Source organism: Columba livia, chromosome W (assembly GCF_036013475.1).
Source record: "Columba livia isolate bColLiv1 breed racing homer chromosome W, bColLiv1.pat.W.v2, whole genome shotgun sequence".
Taxonomy (NCBI): Eukaryota; Metazoa; Chordata; class Aves; order Columbiformes; family Columbidae; genus Columba; species Columba livia.
The window spans coordinates 9,735,960-9,760,351 of record NC_088641.1 but is presented as its reverse complement, the minus strand read 5'-3'; positions in this window follow the sequence as shown (position 1 = coordinate 9,760,351).

Sequence of the window (24,392 nt, the reverse complement as noted above, 5' to 3'; positions counted from 1 at the left end):
TGAAAGAGAAACTGGTCTTGTTTTTAACAAAACCAGGACATGCACACAGGGTAAAGAATCCTGTTGTGGGATAACAGTTGTAGCACCCCAGATGAGACACTAATAAAAGCCTTGCCCAGTCCAGCTTACTAAAAAACAACAAGGACCTATTTTGTCTGGGAGACCCAGCGGTATCTCTACCTCCTGAGCAGCAAGCGGCTCAAAGGTGCAATGCTATAATCGAGATATTGTCTTGAATAAGTGTAACTGTGATCCATTTGTATATTTGGTTTGCATGTCTGAGCTCAGTATTTTAGTTTGCATATTTATATTTGGTACCAAAAGAATTTTGTTTGGGGAGATAATTACAAAATGGGAATCGGTTCCGCTACTAAAGTACCACCTTGCTCCCTTTTAGGATGCATCCTTAGACATTAGAATAACTTTGTGGGGGAATCCTCCGATAAAAGAAAGTTTGAAACAATATTGTATTCAGTTGTGGTTTGAATGTGGGATTCTGGGTTATAGTGCTGTATTGCAATTAATGTTGTTCTGCAGAACTTTGGGAAAATAGAACAAAGTACAGTACTGTAAGTTAATTTGCTCTTATTGTTATCTAATAATTTTGAGACCAGAAAAGAATTTAAGTTGTTAAACTCTGATTTGCATTGAATTTATGTGCTAGTTGAAGATATGGAAAAAAAAAAAAACCTAAATGCTATGATGGATGTGTATCAAAAAGTTGCTAGAATATGAACTGATTTGGATCTAGGAAAATGGAAATAATAGATGGATGTTTAATATGCTGTTTATTGACATCTGTAAGAAATTGCAAAAGAAAAATGGGGCTGTGGAACGTAACTATTGCTCAGCTAATTGGAATTGCATATAAAGTGTATTATGGCTGGCATGAAATGGAAAAACAAAAAAGCAAAATATCCCAGGCCTGTGCTCTACAGCTTGAACATAAAATTCAGGCCTGTGTCAAGCTGCAAGATAAACTTAGCTCATTGCAGCTGAGATGTCTGCTAGGGCCTGGCAGCTCCCACTTGGTACCAGCGATTACGCCACCTGTGTGGCCTTGCCTGTATCTAAACTGCAGCAAGAAGAGAAGGGAGGAAGGGAGGAAAGGAAGGGAGGAAGAGGGGGGGGGGGAGGGAGGGAGGGAAGAAAGAAAGAGAGAGAGAAAAGAAAGAATAGAAAAACCTGGCTGCCCGCTGCTGAAGCGGCAAAAGGGGGGCTTTCTCCCTCCCCGCCACAGCAATATTGTTCCTGGAGAACTGTAATACTGAATTAAGAAGTCTGAGGGTAAAATTTAAAGGCATCCCCAGTAGATCTGCAGTTCCAATGAAGCTAGGAAATTAAACCAAAAATTTTTTTATAGCCTTATTCTGTGGTAACTAGTTTTAAGAGACTTCTTCGTAAAAGCCCTATACTTCTCTTAGGTCAAGATTTGTTAAGTAAATTGTAAGCTCAAATAAAATAATGTTTTCTGAGAATTCTGTTTAGTTGCATGTCTCACAAGAAGGTGGTTGGAAGGTGGAGATCTGCTTGCTGCAAGCAAGAAATCTCCAAGTAAATTTTGGATGCTGTATTTCCACTAGTATTGGCAGCTGAAGTATCTCGTAAAGCCAACACTACACTGATAGAACTGAAAAAGGACTTCAATCCGGCAAAGGAAAACAATATCCAAAAAACATGAAAGCCAAGATGGGGTTAGAGACTTTGATGAACAAGTTTATGACAACGTTACAAGGAGACTGCATTTGATTACACTTGCAGATTTGTCTATTTATAGCTACAGCACAGAGGCAACCTGTGGCTATTGTAGGACAATACGATGAGAAAGCAAACAGATTGATATATTTGGAATGGATTTTTATTGCCCAATTCTTTCCATAAAACTGTTACTCAGCTTCTAGAATTGATTGCTACTCTGATCAAAAAAGGCAGAGAGCGGATTCAGGTCTTAGTGGGCCATGACCCATTTGTTATATATGTACCATTAATTAAATCTGTTTTTGATTTCTTTTATTCGTAGTTTATGTCCTTGCAAATTGCACTAGCCGATTTTCTTAACAGCATAGCTTTTGGCACGCCTAAATGTAAATTGCTGCAGAATCTGCATGTCTTTGGCATCAGACCACAGACCATACTTGTATTTTGTCCGATCCCACATGCTCGCACAGTTTTTGTTGATGGTTCAGGGAAGTTTCATAAAGCTGTAGTGGTCTGGCGTGAAGATAACAATTGGCATCATTCTGTTAAAATTATTGATGGCTCAACCCAATTAGTAGAACTTGGTGCAGCTTTACATTCCTTAGAGCTTTTTAAGGAGGAACCTCTAAATTTGATTTGTGATTCTGAGTAAGTAGTCAAGGTCCTACAGGACATCCCCTCTGCCTTTCTTAAAGAAATTGCGCAACAGCAGCTCTTTGAAATGTTTGTATCATTGCAAACTGCAGCACAGCTTCGCAGACACCCACTGATTGTTACTCATATACACTCTCATATGAATTTACCAGGTCCCGTAAAAGAACGAAATGCAGTTGCAGACTCTCATACTGTAGCTACAGTCCTCTTCCAGTCTGCCAGAGTGTCACATGCTTTCTTCCATCAAAATGCTGCTGCGTTAAAAAAGATGTTTGATCTCCCACTCAAACAAGCAAAAGTTCGCTCTTGCCCGGAATGTCAAGGCCTTATTACAAATTTACCCTCCCTTGGAGTTAACCCTCACAGGCTCACAGCTAATGTCATTTAGCAGACTGATGTTACAGAAGTCTCATATTTTGGTCATTTGAAATATGTACGCGTTTCTATAGATACTTTTTCAGGTATGCTTTGTGCATCTGCTCATACTAGTGAGAAAATCAAGGATGTTCAGTAGCACTGGACCCACCGTTTTGCTATGCTGGGTGCGCCACAACAGACAACAGTCCTGGCTACACTGCCAGATCCACACAGTATTTTCTACAGCAATGGCGTGTGTCGCATGTCACAGGTATCCCACATTCTCCCACTGGACAGGCTATTATTGAATGGGCACATTCCACACTGAAACGAATGTTATTAAACAAAAATGGGGAATATGATGCCTCAGGAACAATTAAACAATGCAACATATACTTTAAATTTTTTGAATCGTACTATGCCTCCCTTCCTCTACTGCAGCAGTGGAAAAACACTTCCATGTTTCAGATTCACTGTCTCAGAGACCAAATGTTTTTTGTATTGGGATCCCCTGCACAACAGTCAAAGGCAAGGGCCTGTGGAGTTAATCACCTGGGGAAAGGCATATGCGTGTGTTCTTCTTTCAACAGGACTGAAGTGGCTTCCTGCAAAATATGTTAAGCCTTACTATGAGTTTAAGAAACATGGTGCAGAACCTAATGCTAGAGATGCAGCATCTGTCCCTGCAGCAGAGGGCAATGAAGAAATGGAAGAGACCGAAGGAAGAGGCCAGTGACATTACCTAGGGGCAGCTGAAGAAGTTACAACAAAACCCAAGTACTATGATGGCACCAGCAGGCCCCCCACTCCAATTAACACCTTCTTAGCCTATTTGGCTATTATCTCCTGCAACAGTGCAGTAAGGTTTTGTGATGTGATGATCAGTTTTGTCATGTTTCCAACTGTAGAGGGAGAGCATGTATATTGGGGTTACATCGTGGATCCACCTCTTTTTAGACCTATAACATGGTGGGATCCTGAAGTCCTTCTCTCCAACAATGACACGCACCGGGTAGATGGTGCACGGATACCACCAGCAGGTCACTTGCTGGAAAACAAAGATTGCATTAAATTTAATCAAACACAACAGTATTTTATTGAGAGCCCTCCTGTATGTGTTTTTAACAAAGCAATTAACAATTGTTTAATGATGTCAGAGAAGTTTCACTTATTTTATCAACAATGAGAAGATGGAGGGGTATTTCAAGGCAATTTAGCTTTTATTTCCATTCCAGGTCTTGAACACCAAGATGTAAGTCACAATTCTGCTCTGAAACCGCCTGCTGCCATTCCAACATGCAGGGTATCTAAAGTAACCACAGGAGATATTTTAGATTTGTACTGGGCCCCTAGTAAACTAGAGGCACCAGCATATTAGGATGGTACAGATTTACATTACTGGGACTGGGGACCCAGAGGACATTTGATTTTAAATTAATCTAAGCCTCTTAATTTTTCACAATTAAGCAATGAGGCATTAAAGTGGTCAGAAGGTAGATTGTCAGGACCGGTTTTGCAGGTACAAGTAAACGATCACCTTAGGCCACTTAATTTGAAAACCTGGTGATTAGCCTTGCCTTTTTTTTATGAGGCATGTGGCTCATGGAAATTATAAGAAAAGTCAAAATCAATACACATTAAATCTCACTCACTGGCATAATGACACAGTTATGATTTGTACTTCACACCCTTATATGCTGGCAGCTGCTGCTGATGTACAGGTATCAATGAAAAATGATATCTATGTGGTAAATTTGACTAACTCTGTTTATGCCACTTGTCATCACCTTGATAATCATCACCCTCACTGTCCTCTCACTGGTGGTTCTGTACAGAATGTGCCAGAAGAAAACTCTTAAGAGAAGCTGCCCAATTCATGTATACTGTGATTAAGTTAAAAGAGACGTGCCCATCATTAACCAATTGACATGACAGATGCTTTCTGACCACCTGCAAAATGAGGGGATATTTTCCAAGTTTTAGATCCTTCTGCATGACAAGAGGGAGACAAAAGATTAAGTGATATATTGTTGAGTAGCAGAGTACTTAGTTAATATTTAACTAATAATTAATAGATGTATTGTAAGTAAGAAACTAAACAATTATAACTAACGTCATCAATTATTTCTTAGTATGGATGTATTGTATGTCAAAATTTTCAAAAATTGTAATGCATATGTAATAATTATGTGAATATAATCAACGCAAGAGCATCCAGTTGCTGGAGCACTTATGGAGGATGATCCCCAGTGCTGTTAAAATAAAGAATGCCACTTAACAGTATAATTGACTCTGCTGTTAAGTTTATTTCTTCGTTTCAGTTGGTGAGCCAGCCAGAAGGTCCCACTTTGCCCGGCTGCAAGACCCGTTGAGTCAAGGACTCTCTTGGCGCTCCCTGGAGATTTCTCTGGGGAGACTCCTCGCCTCAATCAGATTGCTGCGGGGACAGACAAGGACCTCTGGTAAGAAGGCATTCTTTTCAAAAAAAAAGATAAAGTGGGACCGGTCAGGTGACTATCCAGAAGTCGTATGCGGGATAGTGTATACCAGGTTGCTAGCACCTTAAAGGTATACAATAGTGGCAATGGGGTCACCACAAGTTGCTGCAGAGTGGTTTGTGTGGAAAACTTACTCTGCCATGGTGATTGTTATGGTGTAAAAACTTCCCCTGCTGAAGCTGTTGTGGTGTAAAGCCAGATCTGTATATAGCTGTAAAGCATATTGTAGTTTTGTTCATAGTTATGCACTTTAATGCCTAAAAATACTGTAGAAGCTGCTGTGGCTTTAACTTGTAAGGAGTGTGAGTGTTGTGAACCCATCTATGTTGTAAAGTGTCCTAATCGTGTTGCTGAGTTTTATATAGATTTGAGCTGTGTGCCTGAATTGTTTTGTGTTAATTTTAAGTTTTGGAGAGAGTGGAATAAACTTGGAGTACAAATTGTGAGGATTGTATGTTGTGGATAGCTTTTAGTATTGTCTGTGGAGTATTGATATATGTATTAATACTCCTAGTTTGTATTTTTTATAAGATGAGCTGTGTTGTTCTGTATTAAGCATAATGGGAGGACAGCATAGTCGTGGAATTCTGAAAAGAGCTTGTTAGAGTGTGTTTTAGCTCACAGGAAAGAAACTGAGGAACCACCTGGTGATAATGTGAATAGAGAAACCTTGATGAAATATTATAATCAGTGGCCATTGTATAAATTAGATGAGGAAGAAAAGTGGCCTCTTAATGAAACTTTGAGTTATGGTACTTTAATGTTATTCTTGAAGAAGGAAAATGGAGTCAAGTTATGTATGCTGATATATTTTTCACTTTGCAAAATCACTCAGAGTGGCAGAAAGCATGTGGTATTAATTTGGCACCACCGGATCCTTTAGTTTTAACATTGGAAAAGGAGTGGAACAAAGTACAGGGGAAGCTGAAATGACGTTGTTCAGCATGCAGAATAAGACAGAAAATTCCCCTGATGAGAGGGGAAGATGAGATAGAAGAAATTTTCAAGCTGGCAGCGAGGACATCAACAGAAGAAGTATCAAGATAATTAAAAAGGACTTTAAAGCACTGGGTCAGTCAGTTCATGGGACGGGACCACAAGTGATATTTGCCTCAGTTCCTGTGCTAGCTGGGATGGATGAGGAACTAAATAAAGAGAGGAGCAGAAAAGCCCATCTCATCAACAGGTGGCTTAAGGATTGGTGTCACCGTCAAAATTTTGGGTTTTTTGACCATGGGCCAAGCTCCGTGGTACCCAGTCTCCTCAAATCAGATGGGCTTCATCCTTCTAGGGAGAGCAAGAGGACTATAGCCCATAAGTTGGCAGGGCTGATCAGGAGGGCTTTAAACTAGGTTTGAAGGGGGAAGGGATTGAAACTGGGCTCTCCAAAAATCAGCCTACGGATGGAAAGCCCAAATTAAGAGGGAAATCAGCAGCCCACTTGAAGTGCATGTACACTAATGCACGCAGTATGGGCAATAAACAAGAGGAGCTGGAAGCCATCGTGCAGCAGGAAAGCTATGACATAGTTGCCATCACAGAAACATGGTGGGATGACTCATATGACTGGAGTGCTGCTATATGTGGCTACAAGCTCTTCAGAAAAGATAGGCAGGGTAGGAGAGGTGGAGGGGTGGCTTTATATGTTAGAGAGTCACTCGACTCTGTTAAACTTGAGGTCAGCAGTGACAAGGTTGAGTGCCTGTGGACCAGAATCAGGGGGAAGTCCAACAAGGCTGACATCCTCGTGGGTGTCTGTTACAGACCACCCAACCAGGACGATGAAGGAGATGAATTATTCTACAAGCAGCTGGCAGATGTCTCAAAATCGACGGCCCTTGTTCTTGTGGGTGACTTTAACCTGCCGGATATCTGCTGGGAGCTCAATACTGCACAGAAGAGGCAGCCTAGGAAGTTCCTAGAGTGTATAGAGGACAATTTCCTTCATCAGCTGGTAAATGAGCCCACCAGGGGCAAGACCCCGCTAGACCTACTGTTTACAAACAGAGAAGGGCTGGTGGGAGATGTAGTGGTTGGAGGCCGCCTGGGGCATAGCGACCATGAAATAATAGAATTTTCAATACTCAGAGATGCAGGGAGAACCATTAACAAAACCTCTACGCTGGACTTCCGGAGGGCAGATTTTTGCCTATTCAGAAGTCTAGTTCAGAGCATACCCTGGGAAACAATGCTTAAAAACAAGGGGGCCCAGGAGGGTTGGACATGCTTCAAGCAGGTGGTTTTGAGTGCACAGGAACAGGCTATACCAGTGTGCCGAAAGGCTAGCCGGCGGGGAAGACAACCGGCTTGGCTAAACAGGGAGATTTTGAATGAAATCAGAAATAAAAAGAGACTTTACCGACTGTGGAAAAAAGGGCTGGCTACTTATGAAGAATTTATGGAAATAGCTAGATCATGCAGAAAAAAGATCAGGGAAACAAAAGTGCAATTTGAAGTTAACTTGGCCAATTCTGTCAGGGATAATAAAAAGTCCTTCTTCAAATATGTTAATAACAAAAGGAGGGGCAAGGAAAACCTCCATTCTCTGTTGGACTCTGAAGGAAATATAGTTAACAAAGATGAGGAGAAAGCTGAGGTACTTAATACCTACTTTGCCTCAGTTTTTACCAGTAAGACAGGTGGCCCTCAGGACAACTCATCTCTGGAGGTGGTTGGCAGAGATAGAAAGCCAAATAGGCCCCTTGTATTCCAGGAGGAAATAGTTGGTGATTTACTGAGCCATCTGGATCCTCACAAGTCTATGGGACCAGACGGGATCCATCCTAGGGTGATGAGGGAGCTAGCAGAAGAACTTGCCAAGCCGCTCTCCATCATCTTCCAACAGTCCTGGCTCACTGGGGAGGTCCCATATGATTGGAAATTGGCCAATGTTACCCCAGTCCACAAAAAGGGCTGCAGAGCTGACCCTGGCAACTACAGACCTGTCAGCCTGACCTCGGTGCCTGGCAGGGTTATGGAGCAGATCATCCTGAATGGAATCACACAGCACCTTCAGGATGGACAAGCGATCAGACCCAGCCAGCATGGGTTTAGGAGGGGCAGGTCCTGTCTGACCAACCTGATCTCCTTTTATGATCAGGTGACTCACCTGGTGGATGAGGGGAAAGCCGTGGATGTGGTCTATCTGGACTTCAGCAAGGCCTTTGACACTGTCTCCCATAATATACTCTTGCAAAAGCTGGTAGCCCATGGCTTGGACAAGTGTACTCTACGCTGGGTTAAGAACTGGCTGGAGGGCCGGGCCCAGAGAGTGCTGGTGAATGGGGCTGCATCCAGCTGGCGGCCAGTCACTAGTGGTGTTCCCCAGGGGTCAGTGTTGGGTCCAGTCCTGTTTAACATCTTTATTGATGATTTAGATGAGGGGATTGAGACCATCATCAGCAAATTTGCTGATGACACCAAGTTGGGGGGGAGTGTCGACCTGCTGGAAGGCAGGAGGGCTCTGCAGAGGGATCTGGATAGACTGGAAAAATGGGCTGATTCCAATGGGATGAAGTTCAATAAAGCCAAGTGCCGGGTGCTGCACTTTGGTCACAACAACCCCCTGCAGCGCTACAGGCTGGGCACAGAGTGGCTGGAGAGCAGTCAGACAGAAAGGGACCTGGGGGTGCTAATTGACAGGAAGCTCAATATGAGCCAACAGTGTGCCCAGGTGGCCAAGAAGGCCAACGGTATCCTGTCCTGTATCAAAAACAGCGTGGTCAGCAGGACAAGGGAAGTGATCCTTCCCCTGTACTCTGCATTGGTGAGGCCACACCTGGAGTATTGTGTTCAGTTCTGGGCCCCTCAGTTCAGGAAAGACATTGAAGTGCTGGAGCGGGTCCAGAGAAGAGCAACACGACTGGTGAAGGGACTTGAACATAAGACCTATGGTGAGAGGCTGAGGGAGCTGGGGTTGTTTAGTCTAGAGAAGAGGAGGCTTAGAGGTGACCTCATCACTCTCTATAACTACCTGAAGGGAAGTTATAGCCAGGTGGGGATTGGTCTCTTCTGCCAGGCAGTTAGCAATAGGACAAGGGGGCATGGGCTTAAACTCTGCCAGGGGAAATTTAGGCTGGATATTAGAAAGAAATTCTTTACAGAGAGAGTGATCAGGCATTGGAATGGCCTGCCCAGGGAGGTAGTGGACTCGCCGTCCCTAGAGGTTTTTAAACTGAGATTGGACATGGCACTTAGTGCCATGATCTAGTAAACGGACTAGAGTTGGACCAAGGGTTGGACTCGATGATCTCTGAGGTCTTTTCCAACCCAGTCGATTCTGTGATTCTGTGTGATTCTGTGATTATGTGCACCCATGGGAGGAAGGGGGTAGAACTGAAGATTACGTGCCTTCACCTTCCAAGGTGGCAGGTGATGAAGCTTCGGAGAGAGAAGAGAAAAACAGGGAAAATAAATTGAATTTTTAATTGTGTCCTGGTGTTGTGACCACCTCCCCCCCTCCCGTTTTGGGCTGAAGCCAATAGGGGTCTTCCATCCCATTCACGATTTCCTGCATATAAAAGCACAGCACGTGGCCTGGCTTGCTCTCTTTTTTGCATTGGCTGCTCGGCGCATCAGTTCTTTTTCATCGGACTGCTTTCCTTCATTCTGCTGTTCCTGCAAGCTGAGGTCTCGTGCTGTTTCCGGTTCAACTGTGGGATCCTGCTGGACTTCAGGACTGGTTTTACAATATTTGTTTCTGTGTTATTTTTCTCTGTGTTCGTTTTCCTAGTCTTAGTAAACGTTTCCAAGTTTCCCAATTCTCTTTTCCTTTACTTTTTTCTTTTCTCCCCAAATCCTAGTGAGAAGGAGGGGGAAGGAGGGGGGGGGCCTGAAGGGGGAAGGGGGAAAACGGGTGAAGGGGAACCATCTGCCACGGTTTTGATTGTCTCCCCACGATCAAACCATGACAGATAATTGGTGGAGAATGCGGGCAAATTCGGGACTTGAGAAATTTTTAGTATTTTGGCACTTCTAAGGGCAGGGTCGGACCCGCGTGCTCCTGCGCCCTGCCGTTTCTCCGCCGCGATCAGCCTTTGCCTCGGCGGCCACTGGCGGGCTCAGCGTTGCGCAGCGCGGCCACTAGGTGTCGCTGTCTGCCGTGTCTTTGTTTGAGCGCGGCTCGGCTCCACGTGGCCACGCGGCAGGCTCAGCGTGGGGTGGCACGGGAAAAAAAAATCAGAAGTACCTTTCAATTTTCCCGGCACAGTGCCAACTCATAGGATTATAAGACTCGCAGGTCTGGGTGTTTAGAATATTGTATAGTGGTATTAACGTAGAGGTGAATTACTTTGATTTGAAAAAAGCTGTGGTATATTTTCTGTAAGTTATTTGATACATTGTGCACAAGTATTCCTTATTTTCTCTGGATGTTTCTTGTCAATAGAGTTTTACATTATATAACAACGAAGAACTGGACCATGCTTATAACGGTACTCTGTGGTTTGGCAGTGGTTTACCTTATGGTAGTGCAACCAATAATGAGTTTCTGTTCCTTTCTGCTGTACATTGAGAGACCGCCAGGAGAGCTAAATTCCAGTTATGTGTTTGCTAAATGGGCTAGTGAATCTTGGGAAAGTATGACTCAGCATACTTCTCCCTTCTCATTTGAGCTGATTACCAATGTTTTTGACCACTTTGAATATTCATGGAGTTTTGAAAGAACTATAATACTGATCTCTGTCCTGACAAATATATTCGTATTCATATATTTGTTAGGAGAGATTAGGTTAAATTGAAGGCTTGTGTATCTTTTGATCAATGAGAGTTGCACGGTGTCTGGTGAGGCTGGAAAAGGGGCTGCCGTTGCGGCCGCCACTTCCCCAGTCACAAACACCATGGCTACTCAGGCTCAAGCTTCCTCCTCAAATACGGGGCATTGTTCCCGTTGTAGCAAAAACAAGCCCAGCGATAATGTTAAGCCCATATCGGCATCAGTAGCCGGTTGTAAGAAAGTGACTAGGAAGACTAATCGGGCTGCAGATGATGGCAAGGGGCCACATTCATCCCAAGGGGCATCATCAGGGGAGGAAGTGACCGTTACCCGGTCTTTTTCTCCAAGTGAGCTGAGAGAGTTGCGAAAAGACTATACTCGTAAAAATGGTGAGAATATGTTAACCTGGATGCTCCGATGCTGGAATAATGGGGCTGACACAATAGAACTGGAGGGCGGAGAAGCCAAACAGTTGGGATCTCTATCAAGGGATTCCACCCTTGATAGGGCAATTGCCAGTGAGCCCAACTCCACGGCCCTCTGGACCCGACTCTTGACAGCCATGAAAACAAGATTTCGTAACAAGGATGACTGTCAATGCACATCAAGGAAATGGAATACTATGGAGCGAGGTATCCATTTCCTGAGAGAGTTAGCTGTGTGAGAAATTATCTATTTTGGGCCAGATAGCCAGGAGGGGGTGAATCCAGATAGAGTTGAATGTACACGGTCTATGTGGCACCACCTACATATGCTAAGATATTGGCAGGAATGTTTGTGTCAACTGGTGGTAGACAAAGTGTTAATGACATGACTGAGCGGCTCCGGGAATTTGAGGAAAACCTTTCTGATCCCCTAGGGGCTTATGTCTCTAGGGGGGAGAAACTGAGTGAAACAACTGTTGACTGTTTTGAAAAGCTGTTGAGAGAAATGAAAGCACTCAGGGAAGACACACGACTCACGATTTGTACGAACCAATGTTTCAGCTATTAGGAGAAAGCATTTCCAATATCCAGAGAGAGAGAGAAAGCGTTTCCAATCTCCAGAGAGAGAACACAGGCAGGCCACCATCAGAGGTTTACTGTGGTCCTTCCTACGTGAGCAGGGAGAAGATATGAGTAAGTGGCACAATAAACCTACTGGGGAACTTCAAGAACGAGTGCATGAGTTAACAGGGAAGGCTTCTAGGAAAAGGGCTGCCCCGGTTTACAAAAGAGATTCTGATGCTCGTGAAGGAACCTCTAATTCACACCGAGTGACTGTGGAAGACCGAGATTAGAGGTGCCCTGCCTCCAGCCAGGCGGAGGAAAGGGATAACAGAGTTTACTGGACTGTACAGATAAGATGGCCTGGTACAACACACCCCTAGGAGTACAAGGCTTTGGTGGACACTGGTGCTCAGTGCACAATAATTCCTTCAGACTGTAAGGGGACACAACCCATCAGTATTTTTGGAGTGACTGGGGGATCCCAAGAGCTGACTGTAGTAGAGGCTGAAATGAGCCTAACTGGAAAAAATTGGCAAAAGCATCCCATTGTGACTGGCCCAGATGCTCCGTGCATCCTTGGCAGAGACTACCTTAAGAGAGGGTATTTTAAGGACCCAAAAGGGTATAGGTGGGCATTTGGGATAGCATCTGTGGACACTGAGAGAATTGAACAGCTGTCTGATTTGCCTGGTCTTTCAGATGACCCTTCTGTTGTAGGACTGCTAATGGTTGATGATCAGCAGATGCCAGTTGCTACCACAACGGTGCATCGTCGACAGTATCGCACCAATCGGGACTCTTTGATTCCTATTCAGAAATTGATTCGTCAACTGGAAAGCCAGGGTGTGATCAGTAAGACTCGCCCACCTTTCAATAGCCCAATTTGGCCAGTGCGTAAGTCTAGTGACGAGTGGAGGCTAACTGTAGACTACCGTGGCCTGAATGAAGTTACACCACCGTTGAGTGCTGCTGTGCCAGATATGCTGGAGCTGCAATTTGAACTGGAGTCGGAGGCAGCTAAGTGGTACGCTACCATTGATATTGCTAATGCGTTCTTCTCTGTACCTTTAGCAGCAGAATGTAGGCCGCAGTTTGCTTTCACCTGGAGGGGCATCCAGTACACGTGGAATCGCTTGCCCCAGGGGTGGAAACACAGTCCTACCATCTGCCATGGACTGATCCAAGCCACGCTGGAAGAACATAAAGCTCCAGAACGTTTGCAGTATATCGACGACATTGTCGTATGGGGCGACACCGAGAGAGGTGTCTTTGAAAAGGGTGAGAGAATAATTCATATTCTGTTGGATGCTGGTTTTGCCATAAAACGTAGTAAGGTCAAGGGCCCTGCTCAAGAGATCCAGTTTTTAGGCATAAAATGGCAAGATGGTCGGCGGCAGATCCCGATGGAGGTGATCAATAAGATTTCAGCCACGTCTCCACCTGCTAATAAGAAGGAGACACAGACTTTCTTGGGGGTTGTAGGTTTCCGGAGGATGCATATCCCTGACTACAGCCGGATTGTGAGCCCTCTCTATCGGGTGACTCGTAAAAAGAACCAATTTGAGTGGGGCCCTGAACAACTACAAGCTTTTGAGTAGATTAAGCGTGAGATAACTCGTGCAGTGGCCCTTGGACCAGTGCGGACTGGACCAGATGTTAAGAATGTGCTTTACACCGCAGCCGGAGATAACGGCCCTACCTGGAGCCTTTGGCAAAAGGCACCAGGAGAAACCCGAGGTCGACCCTTAGGTTTTTGGAGTCGAGGATACAAAGGGTCTGAGGCCGACTAGACTCCAACTGAAAAGGAAATACTTGCAGCTTATGAGGGAGTCCGCGCTGCTTCAGAAGTGATTGGTACTGAAGCACAGCTCCTCCTGGCACCTCGACTGCCGGTGCTAGGCTGGATGTTTAAAGGAAAGGTCCCCTCCACGCATCACGCAACTGATGCTACGTGGAGTAAATGGATTGCGTTGATCACGCAACGTGCTCAAATTGGGAGTCCCAATCGCCCAGGGATTTTGGAAGTAATCACCGACTGGCCAGAAGGTAAAGACTTTGGGATGTCCCCTGAGGAAGAAGTAGTAATGCGTGCTTGAAGAAGCACCCCTATACAATACCCTTTCAGAGACCGAAAAGCGATACGCCCTGTTCACGGATGGATCCTGCCGCCTTATAGGTAAACATCGAAGGTGGAAAGCTGCTGTGTGGAGTCCCACACGACAAGTCACTGAAGCCACCGAAGGGCAAGGTGAATCCAGTCAGTTTGCCGAAGTGAAAGCCATCCAGCTGGCACTGGACATAGCTGAAAGAGAAAGGTGGCCAGTACTGTACCTCTATACTGATTCACAGATGGTGGCAAACGCCTTGTGGGGGTGGCTGCAGCAATGGAAGAAAAACAGCTGGCAACGCAGGGGCAAAGCCATTTGGGCTGCCACACTGTGGCAAGACATTGCTGCTCGCCTAGAAAAGCTGCCTGTGAGAGTTCGCCATGTAGATGCTCATGTCCCTAAAAGTTGAGCCACCGAGGAACATCGTAACAACCAGCAAGCAGACCGAGCTGCTAAGATTCATGTTGCTGAAGTAGATTTGGACTGGCAACATAAAGGTGAACTTTTCTTAGCAAAGTGGGCCCATGATGCCTCAGGGCATCAAGGTAGGGATGCGACCTATAAATGGGCTCGCGATTGAGGGGTTGATTTGACTATGGACACCATTTCACAGGTTATTCATGAGTGTGGGACTTGCGCGGAAATCAAACAAGCCAAAAGGTTAAAGCCTGTATGGTATGGGGGGGGGTGATTAAAGTATAAGTATGGAGAGGCTTGGCAAATTGATTACATAACGCTTCCACAAACTCGTCAGGGGAAGCGGTATGTGCTCACAATGGTGGAAGCAACCACCGGATGGTTAGAGACTTATGCTGTATCCCATGCTACCGCCCGCAATACGATCATGGGCCTTGAAGAGCGAGTTCTCTGGTGACATGGTACACCAGAAAGAATTGAATCAGATAATGGCACTCATTTTAAAAACGGTCTCATAGATAGCTGGGCTAAAGAACATGGCATTGACTGGATATATCATATTCCATATCATGCACAAGCATCTGGGAAAATTGAAAGGCACAATGGTTTGCTTAAAACTACACTAAGGGCACTGGGTGGTGGAACCTTTAAAAACTGGGATTCACACCTAGTGAGAGCCACTTGGTTAGTCAACACTAGGGGATCAACCAATCGAGCCGGGCCTGCCCAATCAGAAATTCTGCATACAGTAGAAGGAGATAAAGTCCCGGTGGTACACATGAAAAATATGTTAGGAAAAGCAGTTTGGGTCACTCCTGCCTCAGGCAAAGGCAAGCCCATTCGTGGGATTGTCTTTGCCCAGGGACCGGGCAGCACCTGGTGGGCGATGCTTAGAGATGGAGAGGTCCAGTGTGTACCACAATGGGATTTGATTTTGGGTGAAAATAGTCAAGACTGAATTGCATGATGTTAATTTCCATGTTAACAGTGTCTAATCAGTGTCTTTCAGATGGAACCAGAGACAGTTTTTCGACTGGCATCTGACAGCTTCTTCAAAGTTGATGTATTTACGTCTGTTGTGACCAGTGAACTTAGATGGATTTTTTTTTTTCCAAGGGATGGTCCAAGGACTAAGAGAATAATAAGCTACACCTGGGGGTATATATGTATATAGTTGTAAGTAATTAGATAGTATTAATAGATTGTATTAGTTAGATTGTATTCGCCGTGAGTGGTATGTAATAAGGGGTGGAATGTCCTGGTGTTGTGACCCCCCCCCCGCCCCGTTTTGGGCTGGGGGGGGGGGGTGGAGGGGGGGTGGAGGGGAGCAATGGAAGGAACTGGCCCGAGTCATGTGGCCACGAACTGACCAATAGGGGTCTTCCATCCCATTCACGATTTCCTGCATATAAAAGCACAGCACGTGGCCTGGCTTGCTCTCTTTTTTGCATTGGCTGCTCGGCGCATCAGTTCTTTTTCATCGGACTGCTTTCCTTCATTCTGCTGTTCCTGCAAGCTGAGGTCTCGTGCTGTTTCCGGTTCAACTGTGGGATCCTGCTGGACTTCAGGACTGGTTTTACAATATTTGTTTCTGTGTTATTTTTCTCTGTGTTCGTTTTCCTAGTCTTAGTAAACGTTTCCAAGTTTCCCAATTCTCTTTTCCTTTACTTTTCTCTTTTCCTGTCCTCCCCAAATCCTAGTGAGAAGGGGGGGGGCTGAAGAGGGAAGGGTGAAAAAGGGTGAAGGGAAACCATCTGCCACGGTTTTGATTGCCTCCCCACGATCAAAATTGCTACTGGAGCATCTCATTCAGTTTTGTATCAGGAATTGTTACCTCTAGATAAAGATTTTGTAACTGTAGTGGAAGCTACTGGTCAACAAGAGAAAGCTTTCTTTTTCTTTTTACAGCCAATCAAATAGAAATTGAGAAAAAAAATTGGAATTCCTAAGTTCTTATATTTGCCTGGGTCTCCAAAACTAAGATGAGATCTATTCAAACAATTGAAAGCAATAATAATATTCAAATTAAGTGAAATTTAAGATAATTGATATTTTAAATTTGGCAATGATTCAAACTGACAAGCAAAGCCAAATACCTCAGGAAATATTGGATCAAGTATTTCCAGGGGTATGGGCTTCAAGAGTTTCTGGTAAATCAAAGAATGCAGAACCAGTGAAAATTAATTTGAAACCTGGAGCTGGACCAGTCAGAATCAAACAATATCCTCTGAAATTAGAGGATAGGAAAAAAAAAATAAATAAAAATCAATAATTACTTCCTGCAGTTTGGACTGCTTATGGAATGTGAGTAAAGAAACAAGATGGTAAAAGCTATAAAGTTAGTGCAGGATTTGAGAGTAATAAATGAAATTACACCCAATAGTATCTAACTCTTACACATTGTTAACCAAATTATGAGACAATCAGAAATAGTTTACTGTGTTGGATTTGAAAGATGCCTTTCTGTCTTTAGTCAGAAGCTTTTGTTTTTGAGTGAGAAAATCCCAATACCGGGAGAAAAGCCCAATTAACCTGGACAGTGTTACCCCAAGGATAAGAACTTGAAGCCTAGGAAGCTCTTCCAGGAGATGGGACTTTGTTATCTCCTTATAGCCACAAAACCCAAAGAAGATTGTGTGCAATGGACTGTAAGTTTACTAATTTTCTGATATTAACCGAGTATCGAGTTTCCCAACAGAAAGTCAAACTGATGCAGCACCAAGTGACTTATCTGGGATTCGAGATCTCTGGAGGACAGCGAGAGCTGGGGACAGAGAGAAAAGAAGCTATTTGCCGGACACCAGAACCTGCAACAGTAAAAGAGCTCCGAACGTTTCTTGAAATGACAGGTTGGTGCAGACTTTGGATTTATAATTATGGACTTATAGTAAAGCCTGTGTACGGACTGTTAAAAGAAAACACCTCCGAGTTGAATTGGACAGGAGAAGCCAGGAGGGCTTTTTCACAACTAAAATGGAACTGATGAAGGCTCCAGCCCTGGGCCTCCCAGATGTCACCAAACCATTTTGGTGATTCTCACATGGCATTGCTCTGGGTGTCCTGGCACAGCAATTAGGACCCTATAAGCGAGCAGTGGCCTACTTCTCTAAGCAATTAGATAAAGTGAGCAAAGGCTGGCCTGGATATCTTTGAGCTGTGGCAGCTGTTGTACTCAATATACAGGAAGCTCGCAAGTTCACTATGGGACAGAAAATGACTGTGTTAGTGTCCCATACAGTCACAACTGTACTGGAACAAAAAGGTAATCATCAGTTATCCCCCTCGGGATTCCTGAAATACCAGGCGGTGTTGTTCAAACAAGATGATGTGAATATTGTCACTACTAACATTGTCAATCCAGCTTCTTTCCTCAGTGGATCTGTTTCAGAGCCTGTGGTCCATGATTGCTTGGAAGCAATAGAAGCTGTTGTCCCACCGAGCTAGCTTTATACCATAAGCTGCCCTGTCCATGCGCCTCGCAACAATATGATTGGTTACAGCACGCGCTATACAGTAACGTGATTGGCTGTATGCACTGTCCACATGCTCTGCACGCGCGTGTCAGCGATTGCTCATTGGCTGGTACCTTCTTATATGATTCCTTTTGTTTTTTTTGTCTCCGGCTTCACCTCCTGCCCGGGCTGGCAACGACCCCATCCCCTCAGTGTTGCATAGGAAGGAGCCCTGCCTACGTAGCCCACTACAGAATACAACAAAACTAATTGGGGAGCTGATGCTCTATACCTAGATTTGATTAAAAGGTAAGAGTGAATTTATATACTATTTAGAAACAAGTGACCCAGCAATGTGAAATATGTCTGCAAAACAATCTTAATACTGTAAATAGGGTACAAATAAGAACAATTGGAAAAGGGAAATGTACTAGGACAATATGGGCAAATACCTTTTCTTTAACTCCCTAGAAAAGGGGGGTATCAGTATTTGCTGGTATTAACAGATCCCTTCTCAGGTTGGCCAGAAGCATTCCCCTGCCAAACTAGCAAAGTCAGAAAAGTAACTAAAGCTTTGTTAAATGAAATCATACCCTGGTTTGGGGTACTGTGCTGGTTTGACTGAAAATGGTTAATTTTCTTCCTGCAGTTAGAAACGTTTCTTTTTCATAGCTAGCATGCTCATTATTTGGATTTAGTTTGAGAACAAGCAGATGACACTTCAGCACAGAGCTAATGTTTTTAATTGCTCTGGTCTGAGAGCCAAGGACATTCTGAGTGCTCTGCCTAGAGGTTTGAGGCTGTTGTGGACAGAGCTCGTGAGGAATTGCATTGAGTATCTTTTATTTCTATTTTTATATATATATATATATATATATATTTACTAGTAGTGTATTAGTATTTTGTTATTTTATTAAACTCTGTTTATCTCAATCCAAGTTTCTCCCTTCCCTTTTGATTCTCTCTCCTGTTGGGGAGAGGGGGGGTGGTGGTGATGAGCGAGTGGCTATTGTGGTTGTATTGCTAGCTCGGGTTAAACCACCTGTGAACCCCAGTAGCCTCCTGCTTTGTCCTCACTTAGCATAATTCTATCTCTGCCTGTCAGAGAAGCTCTCCAACTATATTCAACTTCAGATTCCTCTGGCTGCCGTGAATATTTTTCTTGCAGCTGCATTTACTCTGCTGGCGTCCAGAAGGTGGTTCGCACTGTAACTTGAACTTCCTCCTTCGTTAACAGCAGTCTCAGTTTTAATTACAGATTCTAACGAAGCTGGCTGCAAGGTCTCAGTTAAATCTTTCCCCTCACATTCAGGCAATAAATTACTGTCAGCATCTGCACAGTGCACTGATTTACGAATCTGCCTGACTGAGTCAGAAGAAGGCATTTTTTGAAGCAGTAGGTTTACTTTCCCAGACATTTGTTTCAAACAATTACTCTCATCTTTAAGAAAATTATTCTCGCTCATGAGTTTATCAACACGAGCTGCTAAGTTTTCCCCTGTCTGTTTTTCAAAAACCAATAATGATTTCAGCACTTTATTTTCAAACTCCATTGCCTGGTGTTCAGCATGTGCAATTTGTTTGGGAGAAAGAGAAACTTGAGGTTCTTGGAATTCTTGTTGAGCACAAGACAAACAGGCTTCCAAAACTTGACAGATAACTCGCTTGCTTTTTCCCACTTTAGTTTTCTGTGTAAGTAAACATTGTTCAATGAGTTCTATCACTTGCTTTCCAACCTTCCAAAATTTACAAGCCCACTCCTTCCGAGTCTGGGAAGGGCTACATTTGCATTTTTGCAGCAGTTTATCTATAGCACCCTGCTCGCTGTGCCATTTTTTCCGTTGCGTTAAGATAATTAATTTAGCAGAAGTTAAGCCCCATGCAAGGCAGCTAGGTTGAACTCCTGAGTGATGCAAATAACCTCAAGTCAGCACTATAAGTCTAATTGTGCTAATTTTGCTTATCTTGTGGTACACTGACAATTAGATAAATGCCATGCAGCTTTTTATATAACAAAGAAATAAGAATATAGGAGTGTGTGTAGAGAAAGGAAAACTGAACTGGAGCACAAGGAAAGAACTACTCTTAGAACGAAAGGATGGGGAAAGAAATATGAACAGAAGAGAGAAGTGGGGAGTAAAGGAAGTGAGAATAGCAAGAGGGAGAAACAGAAGGGTTGAATAAAGATTAAGAGAATGAAATTGATAGAACTGGGATGATGAAATAAACAAAAATGAGAGAGAAAACTGTAAAGATTTTTTTTTTTTTTTTTTTTTTTTTAAAAAAGGAAAACAAATGCAAGATATTACAATTACAGAACCAGATTTTTTCTATGTATTAATTATTTTGCTGTGGTTATACTTTCCTGTGAGAAAATAGACCTGACATAAGGAGAGCAGATAGTCCAGATGAAGCCTAGAAAATCTTGGGCCAAAGACAAACTGGGAGGAAAATCTTCATTCCTGCAGACCATCCATAGATCTGGCTCTCAGTCCTCATAAGGTCAAAAGGAACTGCATGTCTCGTGGTGTCAGGAATATCTTTGTAAACAGAAGACTGAGAAGTACAGTGAAAGGATTCAGTCTGGATGCCCTGCCCTTCAGTTGGGGAAAAAATAGGTTCGGGTCAGTTAAAGAATTTCTTCCACACAATCTGTTAAACCCACCACTATAACTATCTTGTATTTTACACACTAGTGAAAAGGACTGGATTTTGCATTGTGAACAAGCTATTTTGATGTTTTTGAAACTTTTCCAAACATTTTTCAGACTTAAAAACTTACCGAAAGCAATACTTCCATACCAACAGTTTTTGTTTTGAGAAATTAGTATTTTATTGGAGAAAAAGAGTACTTTGACTACAGAATCGCAGAATGGTTAGGGTTGGAAGGGACCTCTGGAGATCATCTGGTCCAACCCACCTGCTAAAACAGGTTCACCTTTAGAATTATAAAGTTGTGTGATTTTTAATATACTGTCTGCTTCACATTATTTAGTAAGCTAAATTTGCTGAAATCTTAAGCTATATGTTGTAAGGTTGCACTCAAATGCACCAAACTTGCATCTACCTAATGGAAACAAGTGGCTACAGACTACTGTGGACATCTGCAAGATAAGCAAGATAAGGCCTGGTTTGCACTTCACTGGGTCACTGTGACACCCATGGGAGGACCATGGTGGAGCAAATATCCACCCTGCATCCCATGGAGGACTCCATGATAGAGGAGGTGGATGTATCCTGAAGGAAGCTGTGATCCCACAGAGAGCCCATGCAGGAGCAGGCTCCTGTCAGGAATTGTGGCCCATGGAGAGGAGCCTACGCAGGAGCGGATTTTCTGGCAGGACCTGTGGCCCGTGGAGTGGAGAATGAGGGGTAAGGGGACTAATATGTGACCTGCTCAGTCACAAAGAATGGTCACTTGCCTTATAAAATGGCATTAGTTGTAGGAGGTACCAGTCAAACATCTCCAGCCCAGCACAGCAGGGCCATCCAGAGCCTTTTCATAGCCTGAATATTTTCCCTAGGCTACATGTTGACAAACATGGGGACTTCATATACAATCATTATAAGGAACAGCAATAGGACAAGACTTAACTTCTCCAGTTTAAGAAGGTGAGGAACAATCCACAAGTTATGTTTAAGCAGAAAAGCAGTTTTTTAGTTGCTGTAAAGGCATGGTGGAGACAAGTGAATTTTCTGCAACAAAGTGGTATACAAATTTTGTAGCCCATACTGCTCCTTTTGTACAGGGTGTTTCAGAAAGATGGAAATAAGCACAGGGATTTCAAATTGGGTCCATCTTTTTGAAACACGCCTTAGTTTAAGGTTTGGTCCCGTGCTGATTTCACCTCCAGAAGAGATTGCAGCTGCAGCCCTAAGGCTGCCCTCCAATCTACTTTGTCATAACATACTTTGTCCTGTTTGCTCATGTATATGAGCGTTCCAGCACCAGCAACTCCAACACTTTTGCCACTGATGGCAGAAGAGCTCTTACGGCATCACGTACATTGATTTATGGTGGAGATCTAGAACAGAGCCACCATAGACCTGGTAGAGCCATCTAGACCTAATGGAACAGTTGTGGAATAATTAGAGAGGGAAAATTACTGAAACTAATTATCAAGGATACACTTATTGAGAATAAAGCTATATCCACATCTTCAGCATATAAGGCAGCTGCACAGTGGGGAAGAAATCTGTTCTGTATGATTTTATCCCTACGCACCTGGCCTGCATTCTTAATTGGTAGTGCCTGAGGAAGCTCAGTGTAGTATCAGTTAAAAGATATGGGGGGGCAGAGTGATATAAAGGTATCATGGCCAGGCCCTGTTGACAAGGCACAGGTACAAGAACCAGATGGTATAGCTGCTGTCAGTTAAAAAGGATAAATGTTCATTTCCATCCAAAATGCTAGTTACTGAGCCAGGAATTTGTCCAATGGATGAACTTTGCTCATTATAATCTCATTATAATACCAAAACGTACCTCCATCTCAAAGGATACCCACCTCTGGCCTACCTTCAAGCGTGCATAGAGAGGTTTTTACCTTAAAAATCGAAGCGATGATTTCTAAACCAGTCAATAACAAAGGTATGTATGACTAGAGTCTCTCAAGCTTCACCTAAACATAGAAAATAGTACAAAATGCCCTAACAACAGAGGAAGGATGGGGGTAAGACACCATCACTGAGAAGTCAAGGGAATAGCACAATAGGACTTTTGGGCTGAGCCTGTCTTCCCCGCCCTCGGGAGGACGCTCTTGGGTAAGATTTGTGCACTTAGTTATACCAAGTTTAGTCTTCAAGCTTGTATTTGTAATCACATTAATAGCACTATAGAGTCATAGAATTTATATATATGTGGTACCAATGCTTATTTCTTGCAACTAACATCTTATTTCAACTAAAGTGTGTTTTTGCAGATAGTGTATTTATCAACGGCATCTAAAAGAACTTGCACCTGTTGCTTTAATAAACGTCATTATTTGTGGATCTAGTAGTGAGAATTTCTCATTGAATGCGCCCAGACCTGTAGTATAATGTGCCCAGACTTACAGTATATATTATACTATTTGTGAATCCGTGCAGCACGTAGAATCAATGATCGCGACTGGCCTGCACTATTCATGAATCTAATTGTGCGAACTCAATGTTAATGCGCCCAGACCTATAATAATATATTATACTATTCGTGAATCTGTGCGCCAGACTGGCCGTTGAGCACGATTAGATTTATAGTGCTGACTTGAGGTTATTTGCATCACTCAGGAGTTCAGCCTAGCTGCCTTGCATGGGGTTTAACTTCTGCTAAATTAATTATCTTAATGCAACAGACAGTCCTAAGGTGGAACAGAACACTGAAGAATATATCGCAAAAGTAATATATCCTTTCACTTTTTGAACGTTGTTAGACTGACTAATTGTAAAACAAGCAAACCAAAAAACCCAAAGAAAGCTGTTGTTTCCTGCCCTTTACATACACTTTCCTGGAAAACCTGTTCTTGTTGCCTCTTTTCAGCTCCACTAGTGATAGCAGCAGCAGTGCTGGTCACATACATTTGCAACCTCCAGTCTATCCCCAGTTCCCTCAGTCACTCTTCATAAGACTTGTGTCTAGACCCTTCATCAGCTTTATTGCTCTTCTTTGGACACGCTCCAGCACATCAGTGTCTTCTTTCTTGTAGTGAGGGGCCCAAAACCGAACACTGTATTTGAGGTGGGGCCTCACCAGGGCCGAGTACAGGGGCACAACCACTTCCAAATACACAGGCCCAGGCCCAACATTCACACGTCATACATACAGGGGTGGTGTTCCGACCCGAGATATCATTCTCACTGGCCTGGGCTATCACTCCTTGCACTCATAAAAAGCATACTGCTGTACAACGTGTCCAAGGCCCTTTATGTTTTGACTAATTGATGTGATCGATGCGACGTTAGTATTATTTCTTCTTTGACTGTCCAGATGGTCATGTTAGTGTTGATCTTCCTTTATCATCCAAGTGGCTGGAACCGCACGTCCTGCTGTTCCCACAGTTGGTAGTTCTCGGGGTCCTCCTTTCTACCCTTTTTAAAAACGGGTGCGATATTTCCCTTTTTCTAGTCACCAGGACCTTCACCTGACCACCAGGACTTCTCAAATATCATGGAGAGTGGCTTGGCAACTACATTAGCCAATTCCCTCAGGACTCTGGGATGCATCTGTATGGGGATATAGCGGAAGATTTGGCGAGGAGGTTAGTTAAATGTAAATACGCTCAAGTGACTTGCACCTGTCTGTAGAAAAAGCACATACATCACACTAATTGTTTTACTGACCTTGTGTGCTTGATGAGTAGAACCTCTGTGTTAGATAACATAGGCCTGTGAGAAACTCTAGGCACCTTATCACTATGTCTGAGATTCCTGCTTTGTTGTGAGAAAGAGCAGGAGGCTGTGCCTGCCTGAAGCCTTGAAATACAGGCGAGCTCAGCAGGCCCAGTGATCTTCCAGCAGGGCTGTACTGAC